Source organism: Anopheles maculipalpis, chromosome 2RL, assembly GCF_943734695.1.
Source record: "Anopheles maculipalpis chromosome 2RL, idAnoMacuDA_375_x, whole genome shotgun sequence".
Lineage (NCBI taxonomy): Eukaryota > Metazoa > Arthropoda > Insecta > Diptera > Culicidae > Anopheles > Anopheles maculipalpis.
The window spans coordinates 71,940,860-71,962,992 of record NC_064871.1 but is presented as its reverse complement, the minus strand read 5'-3'; the positions used below and the strand labels follow the sequence as shown (position 1 = coordinate 71,962,992).

General features: G+C 43.1%; 1 protein-coding gene across 2 annotated transcripts in view; it reads right to left on the bottom strand.

Moving 5' to 3' along the window:
- Nucleotides 1-22,133, bottom strand: part of LOC126556197 (retinol dehydrogenase 14) — a 128,902-nt gene that overhangs the window by 57,838 nt on the left and 48,931 nt on the right. The gene's annotated exons all lie outside the window — the stretch shown is intronic.

Genomic DNA, 22,133 nt, shown 5'->3' with positions numbered 1-22,133 from the left:
CACACAAAAACACAGCCGCTATTTTGGCTATACTAGGGAAGAGTGATTTTCTTTCCCTTGTTTTGTATCTCCTATCTCTCATCGACAAAACAACAACAGCATCACAGTAAAAAAAAACCTACAATGTTGAATGCTACATAGTTTAACTACCAACTCCACCCATCCTACTTGAAAGCGGACGGTTAAAAGTTCAAGAATTTTCTTTCTCACCCTTCCATGTAAGGTTTTGCATCCACTTTGCTCTAGGGAAGGATATCTGAAGCATTTTTTTTAAACTAATATCTACATTACATAAATTCCTTTCATGAAAGGTAAGGTTTTGAACGATGTGAATCTGGTTAGTAAAATATTTCCGTTTGAGTTCCCTAAAGTACACAAAATTTGATGAAGACACCGTTGGAAGAGCTATAAATATCTCCAAAATTCCAACACTCTTTTTTCCTACAATCATCGCTCTTCCTGAAGTGCCTCGAATTTCCACATCAATCATGGAAATGGAATGTACCAAATCAATGAAGAAAAAAATCAAATTTCGTTTCGATCGTTTCTATCACACTTTCCAATCCCACCGATGCACAAACATGGCGAAGTAGGATCGAAAAATGAAACGAAAAATGTACAACAAGAATGCGAATGCCACACACACCGAAGGAATTTAACACCTTTCTGCTCGCAAGAAGGAGAACATAGCCTTCACACGCCGATAAATTGCTGAGAAAAGAGCAACATGTTTCATGCTTAACGGCGCTCTTGCGTTAACTCTACCGAATCGCTTCATGTGCGTTCACTTTCAATTGCTGAAGCGAACATAAAAGAGAGACAATTGTTACAGACATCAGTATTTCATCTTTGAAATATTGAACAAAATCTACAATGAATGATTCGCGTTTAAAGACACTTCAATAGGCGACATGAGTTCTTCTCAAACGGCCACCAGTTTAAAAAAAAGCTATCGACCCAGCTCTCTTCACTTGCCGAAACAATCGTTGCAAAAAAAAGCCCTCCAAACCACCCAGGACAGACAGTATTTGCCAGGTTATAGCGCGAAGCATAATACTACCACGTAGCGTTGTAATTGAATTAATATTCCCGCTTGATCGTACCCGGCTAAGGAAAAGGATTTGTGTGATCGTTACTGAATTTGAGCAGTAATTAATTTTCCACCGTTAACCACGCGCCATTGTTGGTTGGATGAGGCCGGTGCCTTCTCTGCTGTCCGGTAAAGTAAAGTTTGCCACCGCCGTTCGTCGATTCCTAGTGGTTGTGTCTACCACCGTGCAGAAGTGCCCGTGACGAAGTGTCGCCTCACCGGTAGGACGGTAGGCGACAGGGCCTTTTAACTGAATCTTTCTGATTAAAAGGGGTTTTGTCTGAATCCCCCAAAAATTCCACAAGTGATTAATGAGCCTGAAGAAGCTACTACCGCTACAGCCTTCGCGGCATTCTTTTCGGGTGTATGCAACCACTGGACGCCTATCCCAGCTGCGGACGCTGTTGATGGATTTTGGAGAAACCGCTCCATCAAGTGGACGCTTGCGATAAAGCAGCCGGGAGTGGATGATGGACGGCCATCAGTAGACGATGTTTATTTATGACGGGAATGCCTAAAAGAAAAGAAGAAAGAGAAAAACGTAACTGGCATTAGCGGATTTGTTACAAGAAAATTAAAAATATATATTTCAAATTTTATTAATCTTGCGAATGGTGTGGTATATATATCATTCTTCTTTAGTACACTAGAATTATCCCTACGACAACGATCCGGAGCACTCAATAACGATAATCGATCGTGCAAATTATTAACCAATGTAATATTCATAGCACTTCATCTCTAGCATACCGGACAGGATTTAGTTTTATTTATGAATGTTTTAAAAAAATCACAGAAAAAATGAAACATTTAAACTACTGGCAGGGGCACGACACATACACAACAAAAATCATAGTGTGTACTACACAAAACAAAAATGTACATACGGCGCACATTTCCATAAGCATGCACATTCATGAATAATTAAACGATTCCAACCAGCCGATAATTTATGCAAGACGATTTTTTTTGCGCGACTTCATTTTCCACCTCGGTCTGCCTCCAAACACACATCAAACATCCATCCTTCAAACAAGGATAAATTCGTGCGCCAGTTTCACTCAACTTTAATCTCACACGTAATCAGGTACCGAGAAAGAACACCGAAACGCCCCACCCGGTAGAAGCCGTCGTGTAGTAGTTTATCATAAAACGCGCAACGCGGAGAGGAGTGCATCGTACGAGCTTCCGTGCCGGCGCCAGTCGGACGCATATGCAGCAAAAGAAATCCCCAAAGCCATCGCATGTCACGTATCCTTTTTATCCCTTTGCCGGGCGTGTGTGTGTGTGCCTCAGCACCAGAAGTCAGACAACAGCGGCTACGATATCGTTACTTCGCTCTAGAAAAAAAAAGTTGCAAATATAAAAAGTTGAAAAATGAAACGAAAACAGCAACAACAAAAAAACAGAAACAAAAAATGGAAACAAACACAAACGAGCTTACCACGCTAGTGCTACCCCGTGTGCAGATAAATACAGTGCACACAGCGGTGCTTCTGCAACTGGAGCGCTCAATTTGTAGGTCTTGACGCTCGCTGGTGTTCAACGCGTGCCCTCTGCCAACGCTTGATGATTTGATATTTTCTCTAATGCTAGTGTTTTTCTCCGGTTGATCACTGCGTACGTACGACCATTATCCGCCATTCAAAACCACCACCAAGCGGGAGGGGCGATGGTTTCTTCCGGAAAATTGTTTTCATTCGAATTACGTCGCTTGCAATCCAATTGGGGTCGGTGTGTCCGACACGAACGAAAAGTGTCGCCATTCGCTGCTATCCACGTGCAATTCTATATCTATCACTCGCACTACTTGTGGCCCTACCATTTTACTATCATCCTTCCCGAGAGCTGACCCAGATAGTAAAATATCTTCTTACACGTTTTAGCTGTGCTTTTGCACCAGAGCGCAATTCCCACAAATTCCCTCGCCCCGAAACCAACCAAACTCTCGTAAGAAGTGGTTGGAAACTTTCTTTTTTCTTCTTCATTCCTCCCTGACAGTGTTGGCACTTTCAAACAGAAAGATGGGAGTAGCGATTGTCCTGGTTTTACTTGCCATTTGCCACAAATGGTTTTTCTTCTGGTCCACGAGCATCGTTAATACAATCCTTCCCACGTCGATCGTACAATAACCCTAACCTACATCTCTCGCACTGCTTCTAGCCGGCTGCAGTGCGCTTCCGAACGAATGCAGCGAAGTGTGTGCGTACTCAACTACTCTCACGCCGTACAAAACGACTGTGTGCAGCGAATCTGCTGCGTCCATAAAAAAGTGGAAACATTGCATCAGTTCAACAACAACGGGGCCCCGAAGTTTTGTAGTAGAACGCTGTTTGGGGAGCAAATTCTGGGAGAAGATCTTCCTACCGCCGACGGTGATATCAAGCTTCGGTGGGAAAAGGAAACACTTTAATCGACGTCTAGAAGGGCTTCTTTACACTCCACCAGCACCACAACAATGTAAGTGAGAAGAAATACTATCAAAACAATGACGAAACTAAATCAACAACCATGCCCGTATATCCTTGCAGCGAGTGGTTGATGAACATAGTGGTGCCGTTTTAATATCAGAGAGTAAATCGAGCACATTTTAAAGGATCAACGGATGAAACTTTCATACACGTTTGCTGCACCACTGTGGGGTACGATTGAACTGTTTCTTATGTTTGCCTGTTCAGAATAGATTGCTTGTCAGTTTTTCTCTATTTGAGCTTCTTCTTCTTCTTCTTATTGACATTCAAACATCAGAAGGTCTGTGCCTGATGTTCCTCTTACTTGACCTGGATGCCTGGATAGTCAATCCTGTGTCCTGTGTACGGGTAAACAACGGAATAAAAAGCATTGCATGAAATAAGACGCTTGTAGCATTGTAAAATTTAAATTGTATATTAACTATAGAACGAAATTCAATCCTTCAGTGTAGCATTGCTTACAACTGGAGCACCTCGTTCAAACTAATCCAAAACTAACTGATCTTTTTCAAATATACGTAATATATTGTTATATCTGGAGCGGCCCTGTGGCGTAGGTGACAGCGGTACTGCACTTCACGTCAGGACCGGAACAATTCATTGGATAGCCGGTGTGACCTATTAGGTCTGTGAACCATATAGGAATAGGATTTGAACCATTGATCAGATACAACAAAAATCGATTCATTCTGTGGGAATGATCAGGTTATTTTTTATTCCGGTAGAACGGCCTGCGCCTATCGCTTAATGAACATGTTTGCTGACGATCCTATTTCGCATAATTATATTATTATTAATAAGGATTAATAAGTGCATAATTATATTCGTATAAGGTGTCATACGAAGCGCGGGGCTGGACAACGATATCCGTGGCACGATTCTCTACCGGTCTCTAATTTCTTGGTCTCGCGGATGACATTGACATCGTTGGCGAACAACAGCGAAGTTCTGTGAGGCGTACACCCGACTGAAACGGGAAGCAGCAAGAATTGGATTGATGATCAATGCGACGAAGACGAAATACCTGCTTGCCGGAGGCTCTGATCATGATAGAGCCCGAGTGGGAAGCAGCGTGTTAGTCGACGGCGACAACCTCTAGGTGGTAAAGGAGTTCTGCTATCTTGGGACTGTTGTAACTTCGGATAACGATGTCAGTAGCGAAATCCGGAGATGCATTGTTCGGGAGAATCGTGCCTACTACGGCTTTCACCGTGTGCTGAGATCCAGAAGACTTCGAGACCGCACGAAATGTGAGATATATCGCACACTGATTCGCCCGGTGGCCCTATATGGCCACGTGTCTTGGAACCTCCGAGCGGAGGATACAAACGCTCGTGGCGTGTTTGAGCGTCACATCCTCTGGACCATCTTTGGCGGCGTGTTTGCGCATGGAGTTTGGAGGACGGAGAACCGGACATCCTGACGGTAGCAATGACCGGCAGGATACGATGGCTGGGGCACGTTATGAGGATGCCGGACTCATGAACCGCCAAGAGGATATTCGTCAGCGACCCCCAGTTCGCCACGAGGCGTCGGAGAGCACAGCGTAATCGTTGGCTGGATCAGGTGAAGAAAGGCCTGTCGGAGATGAGAAGCTGCAGCCAGGGATCGAGTTTCCTGGAGATCTATTGTTGACCGGGCCAGGTCAAGGTATTCTTGACCTTCTAGGGCATACCGGTCATTTAATGGCTAGCTAAGGCTTTACTGATACCACGCAGTTGATTAGTACACTTTTTTTACTTAGAGAAGGACGGCCTGGCCGTATTGCTAGTTGGATAGTACATTGTTTATAGGCATATTTTATAGAAATAGTGATAAAAAATTGGGCTTATCTAAAAGCTTTAAAATAAATGTGTACATAGAATTTGAATGAAGTTTGCTAGTACTTCCCCGGATAAAACGTGAAATATCTTGGGTTTTTAGAGTCTAAATTCGTCTCATTCTGCTTCTTCTCCACAAGAAGAAAATGGTCTGAGCCATGTCCGTCGGAATAGCTCTGTCAATCGTATTGAAAAATGTCTCCCCAAGACTTTTGGGCGAGTGGCTAAGCAGGAAATACATGTTCAAAACATTTAATCATTTTCTGCATCGTATACCCTACAAACACAATCAGTATGCTTTCTCATTTTGCCCAATAATTTTTTTAAATTGAAGTTTGTCGAGAAAAAATGACGATATTCTTTTCCACAACATCCAATGATGAGCAAAAAAGGTGCAAATTCTGCGCGACATGCAAAACCCGTGACAGTTATAACAGCCCTGTAAATAAATTGGTTTACGATAGGCAGATAATGAAGGATTTTCTATGTTTTCTTCTTCTTATACTATTATTATCTTTTTTATATTCATACGACAACGATTTCCGCACAAATGATAGGCCATATCAGCTTCTTCTTGTTGGCTTAACGACCTACTGGGTCACGCTAGCTATGTAATGGTTTATTCGACTCGCTGATAGCACGTAGTTCGATAGCTGAGCCCTCACTACGAGGGAACGGTCCTGATGGGATTTGACCTTCGGCACTGCCGTGTGACGACCAGCTGCTCTACCGCATTGACCACCGGATGTCCTACCATGATTATACCTGAATGGTTTCTTCCACCCGAAAACACCGAAGAGACTAGCGAGAACCAAAGAATAAGATCATGCATTCGTTAAACTTCAACTCATTTACGTGGGCTGCTGCATGCCTGAGAACATTGATGCCGTTAATGATCTAATAGCACAAAATCGTCATGTGACATACTGCGGGATAGAGGCATCTTTGGCAATTTCTTCCACCAGCATTAATACTATTTTGTACAAACACTTAACCGTAAAAAAGGTTTGTTGTTGTTGGATCCCGCACAAGTTGACAATCGCTCAAAAAAAAAAGGCTAGTGTCGATTGGTGCAAGGGATTGTTGAAAAAATACGATCATTGTGCTCCAAAAGATCGTCACAAGTCACGAATCATGGATCTATGCGTATGAGTCCGAAACTAAACAACAATCTATCGTGCGGGTCTTTAACCTCGAGTCAAATCCAACGACAGTTATCCGTGGAAGAAGCACTTCGAAGCAGATGTTCGCCTGTTTCAACCGCAAAACTGATCAAATGGCACCTGTTCGACATGAAGAACGTAGGACGATTAGTTCTGAATGGTACACCACAATTTGTCTGCCAGAAGTCTTCGGAAAAATTCTTAAAATGAGCAACAGAACTCATCCGCCCTATAGCCCTGACTTGGCATCCAATGACTTCTTTTTATTCGCGCACAGCAAGGAAAAATTTGCGTGGTTAACGATTTTTGTCCCCAGAATTGTTGTTGTAGCGTTCAAAAACCACGTTTTGGAGGTACCTCAATAAAAGACTTTGGTAAAGATTAAAACCCTTTTTGATGATAAATATTTGCATTTTCATTACTAGGCCAGAAATATAAATAGCAGCCTACGTAATAAATGGAAGCAATTTATTTGGTCATGAAAATTGTCAAGAAAATGTTTGACGTTCTTAGGATCTTTATGATACTCTTGCATATTTTGGATGCCAGTCCATTTGATTCTCGTAAAATAATTGTCAGATTGTTATATTCGTTTACTCACATTTCCATCAATCATTATCAAACGACCAATAAAGTCTTGGTTATGATGTTGACAATCATTTCCAATGGTACCTCAAATGAGATGTATCAGAAAAAAACTGCACAAATAATCAGCTTTTTTTTGTTTTGCGCCAAAACATACCCAAAACCAATCCCCCTCTAAGACTGTTTCGCAGTACATACCTGTGTACATGATACATAACACTATCTAACATCGTGTTTTCCAACCGGTAACTGAATATCGTAGGCCAGGGCCATCCGTAACTCTACCAGACCAAAGAATCAACACGCTACCGCTGACGAGACTATAGACGATCTGAAACTACACACCGGCCCAAAGTGATCATCATCAGGCGATGGACCGTATCAGTCACTACATATGGGTGTGCGCCTTGGGTGCAAGTGGGCATAAGTGACAGACGGTAAGTGTAGCGGAATATATGGCAGCAGACACATATGCACACACCTTAAGCACAAACAACTGTACGCATCTGTTGCCCAGGTCACGTTTCGAAGGTATTCGAACACAAACCAACTCAACCAAAACCCCTCAAGTATCTGAACCGTTAGCCGTAAACCCGCCTCCACTCCACTCACCCATGCAATCAAATCCAGAAAGATTATGAAACATGCGGACCCATTTGTCCTAGTGGAGTGAGTGTGTTCCCTTTCCCTGAGGGATATTTTCGGGATGCATACAGATGGATGGTTATGGAGAAATATTTGGAAATGCCGGAATGGACTGTGGGTGTCTCCGGAGAAGGTAAAATTGAACCCAAAGTGGAGCACGTTACTGTCAACAAGACGACCGACGATGGGACCGGGATGATGGGACAGACAAGCCGGGCACACATGTACATAAAAAGTATGCCGAAAACCTGAAACGCTCGTCCTGTGGGTGAAACTTCGGTCAATGAGATCAAAAGGACGAGCACTATGGTTTTAAAAGCAGCGTGTGGTTTTTGCATGCGCCAAAAAACAAAACCATCTTTATCATTTAGTCATTTCTGAACTACGTCCGTCTATAATAAACAGTTGGCGAGGGTTTTTTTTTACTTCGTGCGTACTTAACTAAAGGAGAATTAATTATTATGAGACTTTTTACAATTTTTATTGGCTTAACAACTTTCTAGGTCACGTTGTCCATCAAGTTCTCGCTACCGGAGGACGGTCCGTATGGGATTTGAACCCCGGTCCTAACGTGTGAAAATCGGTGACATTGTCGTCTTACCACTGGGCCACCTCTTCAAATATGCATATTCTCTCTATAATTCAATCAAACCGAACAAATATGCAAATATTTTATTTTTGTTTGCCCAAAGACCTTAGATCAATCCATGCTTTAGGCTGTAAAAATCGAATCGAAAGATATTCGATTTAAACAACATTAACCAAGCGAGGACGAACACGCATCACATCCGTTCCGGTATAAAATTTTTATGTATAAAAGAAACAAATCGAACAGATAAACGAATTCGTATGCCTTAATCCATGTTTGGAAAGCAACAGTAAGAAACATCTCGAAAGATGAGATTGCGTAGTTAGTAATTGCATTACGCATTCTCCAGGCGTGTTCCGGATAGCAACCAAAGTCATTATTATATTTCTCTGGTGAATACAACCCGGCTATACATCATCAGCGGCACTTATTGCAGCAATACTACTTAATCATCCACATGTCCAACATACTCCACAAGGAACACAATCGTGCGAGAGACGTAAGCTATTAGTAATTCCTCGCAGATTGTCCAAAATGTATGGAGTGGCACAATTTTTCCCTGGAACTTTTTCTACGCATTGGAAAAGTCATGGAAAATTGGAGTCATACATAACGATACAGTGGATACATCCTGCAACGTCATTCACAGGGATAATAACAGGGAGGTTGCATAAATACCTGCCTATTAGCATGAGCTAAAGTTATCGTGAAGTAAAGCTCTTCACGTTACAGGAGCGATTACATAAAATCTGTAAAATAACAATTGTTTTGTCATTGTAAATGGGTTTTAGGTTACTCTTACAAAAAACTAATCAGATCACATCCAAAACTTACCGAGGGAACACACATTTGGAGCGCTAGACAAAAGTGAAGAGGAAATGAAAGCGGTTCGACAATAATTGAAAATATTACGGAGACTTCCGAGCGCCGTAGAAAGGTATAATTCATTTTGGAACGTCCGTTCCAACCGATCTTGGCATCCTTCCCAATTCGCAGCACAGACCCAAACCCAAAACTAGTGGCAGGATACGATGCAGCAAACGTTTGTAGAAAAAAAAACATCCGAAAAACCTCGTCTAGAAGACACAAGGCACACGTCCAAGCTACAACTCTTGTTCGCACGCTCTCTCTCTCTCTCTCTCTCTCTCTCCCTTCTTCAACCTAGACCGAAGCTCATTTACTTTCCACTCACACGGTAAGACGTGGACGCGCGCGACGTGTACGGCACATTAATCACCCCGGCGCGCATAACAGTGCAATGCCCTTTAACCTCGGTGTGGCTTCCGTTGTTGCCCTAGCCAAGCCAGCATAGATAGTTGAACTAGGTCACAGGATATTTCTTCACTGGCGCCGGTAAAGGGTGTGTATGGCTTCTCTTTCGGTCTAACGTCGCCACCACCTGCCATCAGATCCGGGGTATATGTGTGTGTGGTAAACATATCCTTCCTCCTTTCACAAAGAACACGATGGTGCAGATCCGTAGTCCATAAATTGCGTCGCCTATCAGAGACTTTGTAAAATAAGACACTCATTCATTTCGGCAGTCACATTTGGACTGCGAGAACGAGTAGTGAGATGAAGAACAGCTTTAAACAACCGCAAATATTTTAAAAAAGAGGGGAATTTGTGTAAGCTGCACGGGATCAACAAATTAATATTACTTTGCAGATTGCATACGTGAAAATTCTTTGAGCAAATATTATTTTACAATTCCTTAGCCTAATTATTTTCATTTTTTCATTTATTTATAGAACCTTTACATTCGCCTCTTTTGGAAGGAATGTAACCATTCATAAATCTCATCGGATCATTGATTTCCGTCAAATGATTTCAGTTCAAATTGAAATCAATTTCTCTTCATCCATTCAGCCAGTGTGGAAAGGCAGGAATCGTAACTGGTACGTACAGTTGCGTGCACTTGTAACACTTGCGGCTGTAATTGTTATTAATTTGTTCTCCATCGTGTATCATATCAGATGCGCATGTAGAGCTTGTGGCCAATTTGATTGCTGCCAATATTTTACATTCTCGAGATATTTCACGACAAGCGATAGTTCAATTACTTTTTTTACTTTTTCAAATATAAAACGATATCTACAAGAAAAATATCCTAACCTCCTTTATTTTTTATGTTTCTATTAGGTCCACAAATAAATAACGGCCGTTTTGAAATCGATGGGGCCACTGTGGACTTTGTGCGCGGTTTTGACGTTTGCAAACGTCATAAATCAAGTTCGGGAATGACATAATCAAACTGTGTGAACAGATTAGTGATTATTTCGGGCGAGTAAAAGTTCCTTGTTCTTGAAAATGTCTGATTTTGAGCCGGATAAGCGCCATGTGCGGAAGATATTTCTGATTTTATTTCGAGCGAAGAAAACGGCAGCCGAAGCGCATCGAGAGGATGCTCAACCTGAACGAAGGCCCAAAACGTTCGCCGACTAAGAGTTGACGGCTTTACTGGAGGAAAATCACTACCAAACGCAAGAAGAGTTTGCAACCGTGCTTGGTGTAACTCGTCAGACCATATCTTCACGGCTGAACGCGTTAGGCATGATACAGAAGGAGGGTAAAAGGATTCTACACTAGTTGAAGCCGTGGGACATTGAACGCATACTCTTCGTGTGTGAATTGCTGGTCCAGCAGCACAGCAAAAAGCGGTTCCTGCACAGAATGAGATGTTGATTTTGTTCAGCAATCCTAAGCGCAAAAAATCATGGGAATCCCCCTCTCATACCCCAACATCATCCGCTCGACCGAACATCCATAGCTCGAAAGTTATGCTGAGTATTTGGTGGGACCAGCTCGGCGTCATCTACTACGAACTTCTGAACCCGGGAGAAACAATCACTGGTGAACGCTACCGGAAACAATTGATGAGTTTAATCCGAGCAATGCGTGAAAAACGGCCAGAATACTCATCCCGCCACGAAAAAGTTATTCTGCTGCATAACAATGCGTCGACAAACGTCTCATTTTTCCCGAAAGGAATCCGCAATTTACCCGAAAGGTGGAAGAAAGTAATAAATAATAATGGCCAATACTTTGATTGACCCAATTGCTACAAATAAAAATGTCACGAGTAAAAATAAACTTATGAAAACAACGGCCGTTGTTTATTTGCGCACCTAATAAATATCTCTAGAAAAACTATCTATCCCCACGTGTTGTGTCAGGTCGATGAAATCCGAAATAACATTGTCCGAAGTAATCGATAAGAACATCCAATCGGATTTGGAATCTAATTTCGGATCGGCAAATGTATGGGTAATTCACGAAGAGCACAACCATCTCACAGGAAAATCGTTCAGACCAATCGAAACGGAAATGGACTTTTAATCTTCGAGACGGCTTTCGTCCGTTCTTATTACATTAAGGAAACCTTCCGTTCGAGGACCCTTTTACCGGGACCCAATAATCTCTGTAACTAAAACTACATTTTTACAAAACAAAGTCCAGTGGGAATTGGATCAAGCGTCTTTTGCAAATTCATGTCGCAAAATCTCGAATCATTCAGCGCGCATATGGTTGGTGCAGTTGTTTGCACAATCGAATCAAATACTTAATTCGTAACGAATAAATTCCGCCCAATTTCCATCTTTTCTCAGACGCAACAGACCGATAAGCAGCGCGTTCTGCTTGCAAATGTCAGCACGAAATTACTATTCCCCGGTGGTTTGATACCCGACAACATCCCACACCACCATGCATCCATCAGATTGTTATGTGGGATTTATATCATTATCGGTTCACGAGTGCACTTCCCAGCAGTTTGATTGCATCTAGCCGTACACACACACCATCAATCGCCAACACGCAAATCCAACGACCTGTAGCTTCCACATCGCAGCGAACCGGGAGTCCAAATTTCATGCCGCCAGAATGGTACGGAAAATCAAACTCAAGAGGACGATGCAAATCGTCCTCGAATTCAATTTATGTACAACCTCCGGCAACAATTTTCGCACCCTGCTGCAACGGTACCAACTACTGCGCCGTCGACAACGGTCGGGGCGACGATTGTGCTGCGGCTGTTGTCAACAGTCAACAAACCAGAGCGGGCAAACCGGAACCATCAGATACCTGTTCTAGTGAATCATCATGCGGAGGAACAAGGGTGGGTGCCCGGTAGCAAACAGGGGAATAGTAATATTCTGACACTATCCAATAGCAGCACGGTGTATGCATACCGATGAGAATTTAATCAAATTGTTCGAAATGCTACCTTCCATCTTGATTGATGGTAGTAATGATTTAATGAGCGCATTCCGAGGAGCTGATCTTGTTCTGCCTTTCTGTCGCCCGAAGAACAATGAACATTGGTACGGTGTTCATTAATATTTCATCATACCTTGCGGGGATGTCACTGAGAAGCTTTCACCAAACGAGACAAAAAGTACTCAGCAGCGGACACAAAAGAAAAGTTATTTTAAAATTGTTTCCCGAATATTTAAGCAATTTTTCATAATCTGTATCAAAGCGACAGGAAATTGACATCAAGTTTACACCACATCCCAGGAACAAATTTTCAAATGACGATTGCTCAAAAACCTTTTTTGCGAGCCTCACTTCCCGGAAACACAGATGCGACTCATGGAAGAGGGTGGGGTTTTACCCGATCCTCATCATCGTTGCACGGTAAATCACAAAAGCAGGAAGAAAAGGAAGGGGAGCAAAATTCGCTCACCTAAGACACGACCTTAAGCGGCGTAAGATGACATAAGCAAAAGGTTTCTCCGTCGTTCATCCCCGTGTGCCTATAAAACTCAACGATACGCGTTTGGTACACTCAAAGAATGCGTCATTGTCATATTTCGCATTTGAAAAAAAAAAAACGGCCTTCATAGTGGGGAGCAAGGGCTGTGTGGATTTAATTCGCATGGCGCCCTAAAATGCACGGCTGGAAGAGAACAACGCAATACTACTCTTGGCTGACACACGGGGCCATGCACGGTATGGCAAGACATAGTATTACTAACTGTCGGCGTATAGTGCTGTATTGTGTGTGTATCTGTCATGAGCTCTGCGAGTTTGCTTGCATTAGCCGGGTTTGAACAATTGCCTTTCAACTGTACCGGTAGATAAGTCCTTACGATATCGGTTAAAGATCGTTCAAGCAAGGTGACAGGACGGTTAAAGCAAATGACATTTTTAATTCGTGTTGAGTTATTTTAATTAACTAGCTTAACTATTCCGAAAAGAATTGCAAAACTGACTGAATCGACACTACCTCGTCGATCTACCTACCACTATGCATCGTCGTCGTTTAACCCTTCTAAACGTGACTCATTTCCACCACGCACTGGCTGTGAAGGTACACGGTTCAGCTTTAACAAACGCTAACACAAAGCGCACTATCGTATGTTTGCTGTAGTTGTTACTTGGCCAGCAGCCGCCTGCAGCTACCAGTCACTAAAAACATGCGCCGCAATACCCAGGGTGACACACGTGTATGAATCCGAGAATCACATAAGTTCGACGTCATGACAAATGAATGTCGACGAGGAGGTCGGTCGGTTTTAAAGAATTCCCTGCCAGCCAGTTGACTGTTGTTTTCTTAATATGCATCACAGAGCGCTTCGATATTGCAGTCTCGTGCATCAAAAGACGAAAGTGATGTCCATAAAACTTTATGGTGTTATGACGTTACTTGCCAGAAGTTCCTAATTTCATTATCTCATTTTACCAGCACTTATCTACTATATGAAGAAATAATTTTAATCTGAAATTATCCTCTTAAGCGATTTCATGCATTCTAATTACGTGACGCTCGATGTGGAGAGCTATCACCATTTCATTTTTTCATCTGCTGTAGAATATGTATATGGAATGCGCGCGATGATGTCTCGCTGACGTCAAAGAATGCCGCCGACGAGTTACAATGTTATTCGAGTGGCAAACCAGTTTACAATGATACGATCACGTTCCACAAACTTTTGGATGAAATGATCGTTAAACGTTGAATGTCTTCAATTGCAAAAAAAAGGTTAAACTGCCACTTTGTCGGACTAACACATCCCCAAATGGATGGCCGGTACATGTGGTTCTGTTTGGCTCCATCGATTTAAGAAAGGGTTCCTAAATAAAACGCATTGTGTGATCCAATAGCTAAATGTGAAAAGACGCACCTACATCACACCCTATCTCATTCTATTTCCCTCTGTCTCTCTGTTTTCCGCTATCTTGCTCCCTTTGGAGAAGACAAATTCTTCCTCTATTTAATACACACAAACAGTATTCTCCTCGTTTTCATTTCGTTCGATGCCACTTCCGCTTACGTCAATGGCAGACTCTGTTTCCGTTTTGGCGACATCCGGGCATCACCATCGTAACGGCGAATCAATTCGACACAGTGCACGATTTCCTGTGACGGCAACAGGCCTATAGGCATCCAACCATAAGCAAACCCCGACGCACAACACGTGCGACATTAACGGCCTAACAAATCACGAGAAATCAACCCATGTCTTGAAGGCCCATCTTCAACAACACCCGACAAACCTATCTCACTCAACATCCAACCGTAAGTAAGGTGGCGTGAGCCAAGCAGCATGTTGCAATAATTTATCGATTATTACCGGTGTGTTAGCAGTTAAACCGAAATCATCTGTAGCTGGAAACGGATCCGGATACTCCCACCGCGGGACGCATCACACGGCCGTCTGCGGTTGTTGCTAACCTGTTTATGTTTTTACTGTCACATTTACGCTCCCAAACGCGCGCGCTCGTTAACCATTGCCGCGGCTTCGTTAATGAAGTGCAACTTTTTATCGGGCAAATGAGAAATAGGTCACGCAACGCAATATTTTGCATTCCTATCTTTCCGCTGCGCCGCACCCCCGCTGCTGCTTCGGCGACGGCAAGGAAGCGTTGTCTAGGAAGCGCCATTCCGGCAATGATTATTGATGTTAAATGATTGCCACCGCTCGGCGCTCGTTCTACTGTGCCAAACGAATTTCCCGGATGCTTACCTAAAAATAGAATGCCAGAGAAAATAGCATTAAACAACTTGTTTGTGTTTATTAAAAGCATGTCGCACAAAGAAGAATAATCAAAGCCAATAAAAAAAAACGCAGAATAAAGCCTAAGAAGCTGTGGCAATGTAATCGATTTTTAAATTCAATTCGAGCGAACACACAGCACAAACGAGCGTCAATATTCTACATTGAATATGCATGAATATCTGTCATACATGAATTTACAATTAAATGAGCATTATTTTCCATCTGTGTCAAGGGTTTTACATATGGGGCCATACGGTATTGATTGCTGAGCCATTCGATAGGCCCATTTTCCATTACAGCGGAATATTTACACACGAAACAGTACAGCGCACGATTCTCAAAGCAGCAGAGATGTGCACACTGAGTAGGAGTGAGTGAGTGAGTTTAATCCTGCATGTGAAACTATGGATTCAAATCAGATCAAAGAGTTTTTTGTCACTCTTTTTGTTATTCTCTTTTGGCCAGTCTAATGACTCGCTTACTCACTCTTTTCGGTTCATACTTACTCACTCGCTCACTCCCTAATTCAATCACTCTTTGTGCCGACTTATGAGTCACTCTTTTCGTTTTATACTCACTTACTCACTCACTCATTCACTACGTGTGCCAAGAAATGCTATGATACCTCAAGGCTCGGTACTCGGGGAAGTTTCAAACTGTTGAAATCGATGTTAAACAGTCAAACAATCTCAAAATTACGATTTCAGCTTTTTCTCTGCTGCCCCGTGTTGTATGTTGTGCTTGTGTATGGGTCAGGCTCTCAGAAGGCTATTTCGAACCTTCAGGAGGATACATAGGGTTCAAGAAGAGTCTTTTACCCCATGGTATTACTTGACACAGAGAAAGAGTGAGTGAGTGAGTATAACGAGCAAAGAGTGAGTCATTAATCGGCACAAAGAGTAGGCGAATGAGTGAATAAAAAGCGAAAAGAGTGAGTCAGTAGTCAAGATAGACCGTGAGTGAGTATAATCCGAAAAGAGTTATTGTAGTGCGTTACTTTTTAATGAATCTTTAAAGAAAACTCTTTACCCACTCTTATTTTCTGATTCAAATAATTTAAAAGAGTGAGTTTTCTCATCTCTAGTTCACATATGCTGATAAAAACTGTTCCCAATTGAGACAACTCCCAATCCCAATACACACAAACACACATACGATCCACACCAACCTCGCATCCTTGCACTAATAACTGATCATTAGCATTTAAAATTAGGAATATTCGACCCCCTTCGAACTGCGTTTTGGGTGGATGAATAAAGCAGATTAGCCAGTGATCGGGTTTGTGTGTAACGAAGTGGTTAATACCGTGTGACTCGCCCAAAATTGAGGTTTGTTTATTAGCGGAGCGGCTACATATTCGCGTAGCGCAAAAGAACCAACCGCTGATAAGACGCAGACGCAAGCGCGAATGTGCCCCGCGTACAATGAAATTAGATTTTCTTCGATAAACAAACTGATTAAACGTTTACAGCAGTGCCGTTGGAGGCAGTGCGGCAGTATTGGCCACGGCCACCCCATCTTTTAACACCTTCACTCACCAACACTAGCGAACCGAGCTGGAGTGGTTTCACAATTGCGGCTCCACAGTAAAACGCAATAAAACCAAGAGCACGATGGTTAGAAATGGAAGCAATTTCAAAAATCTTTTTATGTACTTAATTTAGAGACGAAATTAGTATTTCATACATGATTGTATAACTAGTTAAAATACGTTACTTCAACTTGTTCTATTGAATTTAAAATTTCCTCGTACAAACGATTTGTTTCGCCTTGAGCCGAAAAAGACATCCCCTGCTTCAACTCCGACATAGCAGAAAATTGAATTTTTCGTGTAAACAAAACTATTTTTGCCAACCAAACCAGTAGACTACACCGCGAGCTACCTTGATTGAACATCCTTCGGCTCCCACAGGCATTTAACCAATCGATCCGTCCGGTTCGGTGAGAATGTGCATCACCGTTTCACTGTTTCCAGCATCTAAAATTGCTTCTATTCCACACGTGAGTGTTTGGTATTCCGTAGCCGGTGTTTAGATTCGGATTAACGTTAGTTATGAGCGTACCATCGCCCGGACGTAAAGTGTAAGCGACGTACCCGGTAATTAAATTAATTCTGCTAACTATCTCACCGTACTGGGTCGTCGCCACTGGGTACCGGTAGGCGGTGTGCGTGTGCTAACACTAATCTGCACTGCGACCCATATGCCGCCCCATGGGCATGCACAAACAGACCCGCAATCCGCACACACGAGGCAGCGCAAGTAGCGAGTGTGTAAGTGGTGGTAGCATTCACGTTGAGCAAAAGCCGATGTTTGACCGATTTCCTCTTTGGTTTAGGCTGGTGTTTTAAGCTTTTTGCTTCACAGCATCCGCACAACACAAAACCGACATTTGGGAGAAATGTTTGTGCTGCGGCTTTGCGGGATAATGCAATTAGTCAGGCTACTGGCTTTTTCGGAAACCTTTTTAGGCGTTCGGTTCGATGCAGTTGCAACTCAATTTTCGAATTCCGTGTCCTTTTCCTACTTAGGTCAGTCGAAAAGGCTCAACAAATCACCAACTAAAAAAAAGTCTATCGTTGGACTTTGCACATTGTACCGAAGCGTCAGCTTTCGGAATGTGATAAGCTAGCACTGGAAATAGAAAAGCCTATCAATCAGATGTTTTATAATTTTAAAAGAATGATTGTTTTCGAAATTCCTAAGTATACTTAAGTTTTATTCCGTGCGAACTGTACCTAACGTCCTGAATAATTTTGATTATATGAATATCGCTCAAATTAGTTGCACGAGGCGTACAAAACAAAACCTTTCTTCGAATAGGACTGAATGCGTAAACTGCGGTAACAGGGAATTTAAAAGAGTTGGTCTTGCGTACTTTTAGGCGCCACCACCACCGTGGCGATGTCCCTCCATTAGGCAACACAGCCGAACGAACAATTGGCCGCGTGACATGTAACCAGAGGAAGAACAAGTTTGATGATGAGTGCAGGCGAGCACTATCCGAGAAGAACGCAGCGCGTACCCGCATGCTCCAGCGCGAGACCCGGCAGAACTACAGACGACTGAGGGGGTGGCAGACTCGGCTCTTCCAGGACAAGAAGCGCAGCTTCGAAGAGTCGGACGAGCAACTGATGCCGCAGTTATCCCAGTCGGGGGAATCTCGCAAATTCTACAGGGTGTTGAATGCGGCACGGGGCGGTTTACTCCCATGATCGCTAAGTGCCGCAGCGAAGAAGGAGATATCCTGTCGGACGAGCGAGAGTTGATCAACCGGAGGAAGTGCTACTTCGACAGACACCTTAACGGAGCAGATGCAGGAGGCACCGAACTAGGAGCAGGAAGCAGTGCAGTGCAGAAGTACGACAGCTAGCATGACGATGACAAGGTACCCCCACCATCCCTGGACGAAGTCATCAGTGCCATCAAACAGCTGAAATGCAACAAATCAGCTGGTAGCGAAGGGGCTGGTGGCCGAACTGTTCAAGATGGGTCCGGAGAGGCTTGCCACCATCATGCATCGGCTGATTGTTAAGATTTGGATCCAGGAAGAACTGCCGGACGAGTGAATGCTGGGTGTCATACTCCCGGTGTACAAAAAGGGCGACAGGATGGACTGTGCTAATTTCCGGACCATCACAGCCCTGAATGCTGCCTATAAGATACTGTCCCGAATATTCTTCTGCAGATTAGTGCCCCTTGCTATATATTTTGTTGGAAGCTACCAAGCTGGATTTGTTGGAGGCAAATCTTTACTCTACGGAAGATCCTCCAAAAATCCCGGGAGCACCAGATCCCCTGTTCATAGATTTCAAGGCTACCTACGATACTATTGATAGGACCGAGCTATGGAACAACATGCAGCAGTACGGATTCCCTGGGAAGCTGGTATTGCTGCTAAGAGCTTATATGGTCGGGATGCTATGCAAGGTGAGAGTTTCGAGCATGCTGTCGGAATCTTTCGAATCTCAGCGGGGTCTGAGGCAATGAGACGGACTCTCCTGTTTGTTGTTCAACATAGCTCTGGAGGGTGTCATGTAAAGCGGAGGCTTTGATATTCGGGGCACGATTTTCACCCGATCTTTTCAATTCCTTGGCTTCGCTGATGGCATCGCTATTATCGGACGGACAACTGCGGTGGTGTGCGAGGCGTACACCCAACTGAAACGCGAGGTCAATAGAATTGGATTGAGCATCAATGCGACGAAGACAAAATACCTGATTGCCGGATGCTCTGAATCAGTTAACGGCGACGATCTCGAGGTGATAGAGGAGTTCTGCTACCTAGATACGATCGTAACTTCGGACAACAAAGTAAGCAGGGATATCCGAAGGAACACTGCTCAGGGGAATCGTGCCTACTACGGACTCCACAAACTCCTGCGTTCCAGAAGTCTTCAACAACACACAAAATGTACGATTTATCGCACCTTGATACGTCCGGTGGTGCTGGCCAGTAGAATTGCCAGAAGGGGTTCTTCAGCGACCCGTTCGGCACGAGCCACGTAGAGGAGCACAGAGAGCTCGTTGGCTGGATCAAGTGAAATCAAACCTGTCGGAGATCGGATGCAGCCGTGAATGGAGAACTGCAGCTCTAGACCGAGTTTATAGGCTTTCGAGAAGATACTTTTAGGCGCATCTTTAATGCCAAAATAACGGAGGATTAAGTTAGTAAGTTTTTCCGACATCCTGAACAAGAGTCAAAATTCACAATAAAAGCTCCGCCTTGGTCACAGATTATAACGTTAACTTCCGACAAGACATTTATCAAAATAAAGCGACTTCAAAAAAGGAATCTGTTACAACGAAAAGGAAATAAAAACATTCACCTACTAAAATGGATAAGCTTTTCCCCTAAACCACATTCTTTGTTGGTGTCATTACCGCCCAAACCCACAGGTTCAATATAACTTTGAAGCAGCAGATTTATAACAAAAAACATCTCCCGCACCATATACCTTTTCTCTCGGCAGCTCCAAAACCAACGTTTGGACCAGAAGCGTGAAGTGGGGAAAGAAGCGAGCTTCGGTGTGAAGCTTTTAGTGCACTGATGTGATGTTTACGACAGGTTTCGGTCCTAAAGTATCCATCAACCAGGACTGCTAGTGACCAACCGAAACCGCACCTCCGCACTCGGGGGGTGTTGGGGTTTTTTTCTTTTCGTTTCTCATTCAATTCTTCACCTCAGGACATGACATGACACAACGCCAACCACCATCAATGCTTAAAAAAGTGATGTTTTGTGAACACATAAAAGAAACGCCAGCTATGGCGAAGTTTGGCGCAGTGTAGTGACAGTTTATCAAAAAAAAAGAACGTCTTCTTGGATACCAAAACAAGCCTCGAATAGGGCTTCAAGTTATTGGAATCGTAAATAAAAATAGGAAACCTAGACAATTTTAATTGTGATGTATACAAAAAAAAAACAACGCTACCAAAATTCTGATGAATTATGAATTAAAACAACAGGGAAAGAAATTCTTAGTTACGTGACAAGACTCATTTATCAGGAACTTCTGCAAACTAGAAACATTCCAACAGACATTCAAACAACCTGTCAAAATTCCACCGTTTATAGACAGCCTACAAAAACAACAACATCCCGTCGGATCTCGGTCCACAACAGCCAATTGCGAAATGTAAAACTTCCTATCAAAAGTCTCGCCAGACCCGCCTGTTGCCACTTCTTGTGAGGATGGGGTGGGCTCAGGGGCAATGAAGGAACATACCCTGAAGGAAGCCAATGGTGAAACATGAAGGTGCTTCTCATCGTGTGTCTCACGGGAAGGAAATGAACGTCAATCAACCGGAAGCCAGCAATAGGCTGATTAGAGTGCCATTGAACTTTAGAAAAACCTGTTGTATACACACCAGAAGGGCAAATCACACACCGGTCTAGCGCACCTTCACTACCAGCCCTCCCGAACCCGCAACCCATTCCGTACAGCGCTTTGGTGTCATCTTGCTTGTGCTTTCGTCGTGGTAACGATTTTTGCGAAGAAGTAGCTTTTTGTTAGGTTGTGCAAAATGGCAGCTTGAAGGAGAAGAACGGCCGGAACGGTAACGTTTCGGTCCCGGTCCCGGTGGAAATATGGGGCAAGAAAAAGTTATCCATTCAACAGTTGATTATTGCAGATAATGATCTTCTACATTCTTTGCATATTCTCCTATTTGTCGAGTTTCGAGGAAGTCGCCCCGGCAATAGCATAGATCTTGGAGAACTGATTTGTCTATCCAATTTGTATACATTGTGTCGCAATTTAAAGAGAACGAGATTTAAATCCGCAATAAAGATTTAACCTTACGATTTTTAAAGTTCCAAGCATAGTTGTAGGCTACGGTATTCCCATGAATTCTCTCAATCTTTCACTAATTTATACCCTCAACTAATGTTGTTCTTGATCTACTTCACAATCATCTATGATTTTGAAAAATCAGAACATTTAGAAGACTGCGGCTACCGCTACGACGAAAATGTTGCATATTTTCTAGTTATGCAGCCGTCACATTTAATTATAAACAAACAATGTTCTAGTCATGGATAAATCCTCATAGCCTAATTCAACTGCAAGTTATTTCGGAGTTTACTCCGGAGTAACTCCGGAATAATTAATTTCCTCCGGAATAATTGGTTTCCTCCAGAATAATCCAAATTTAAATTTTCATTAATCCGGAGTAATTACTCCGGAGCGGTAAGTCGGAGAAGTTCGGAGTTTACTCCGGAGTAGTCCAGAGTAATCTTTAACAATAACTTCGGATTCAACTGC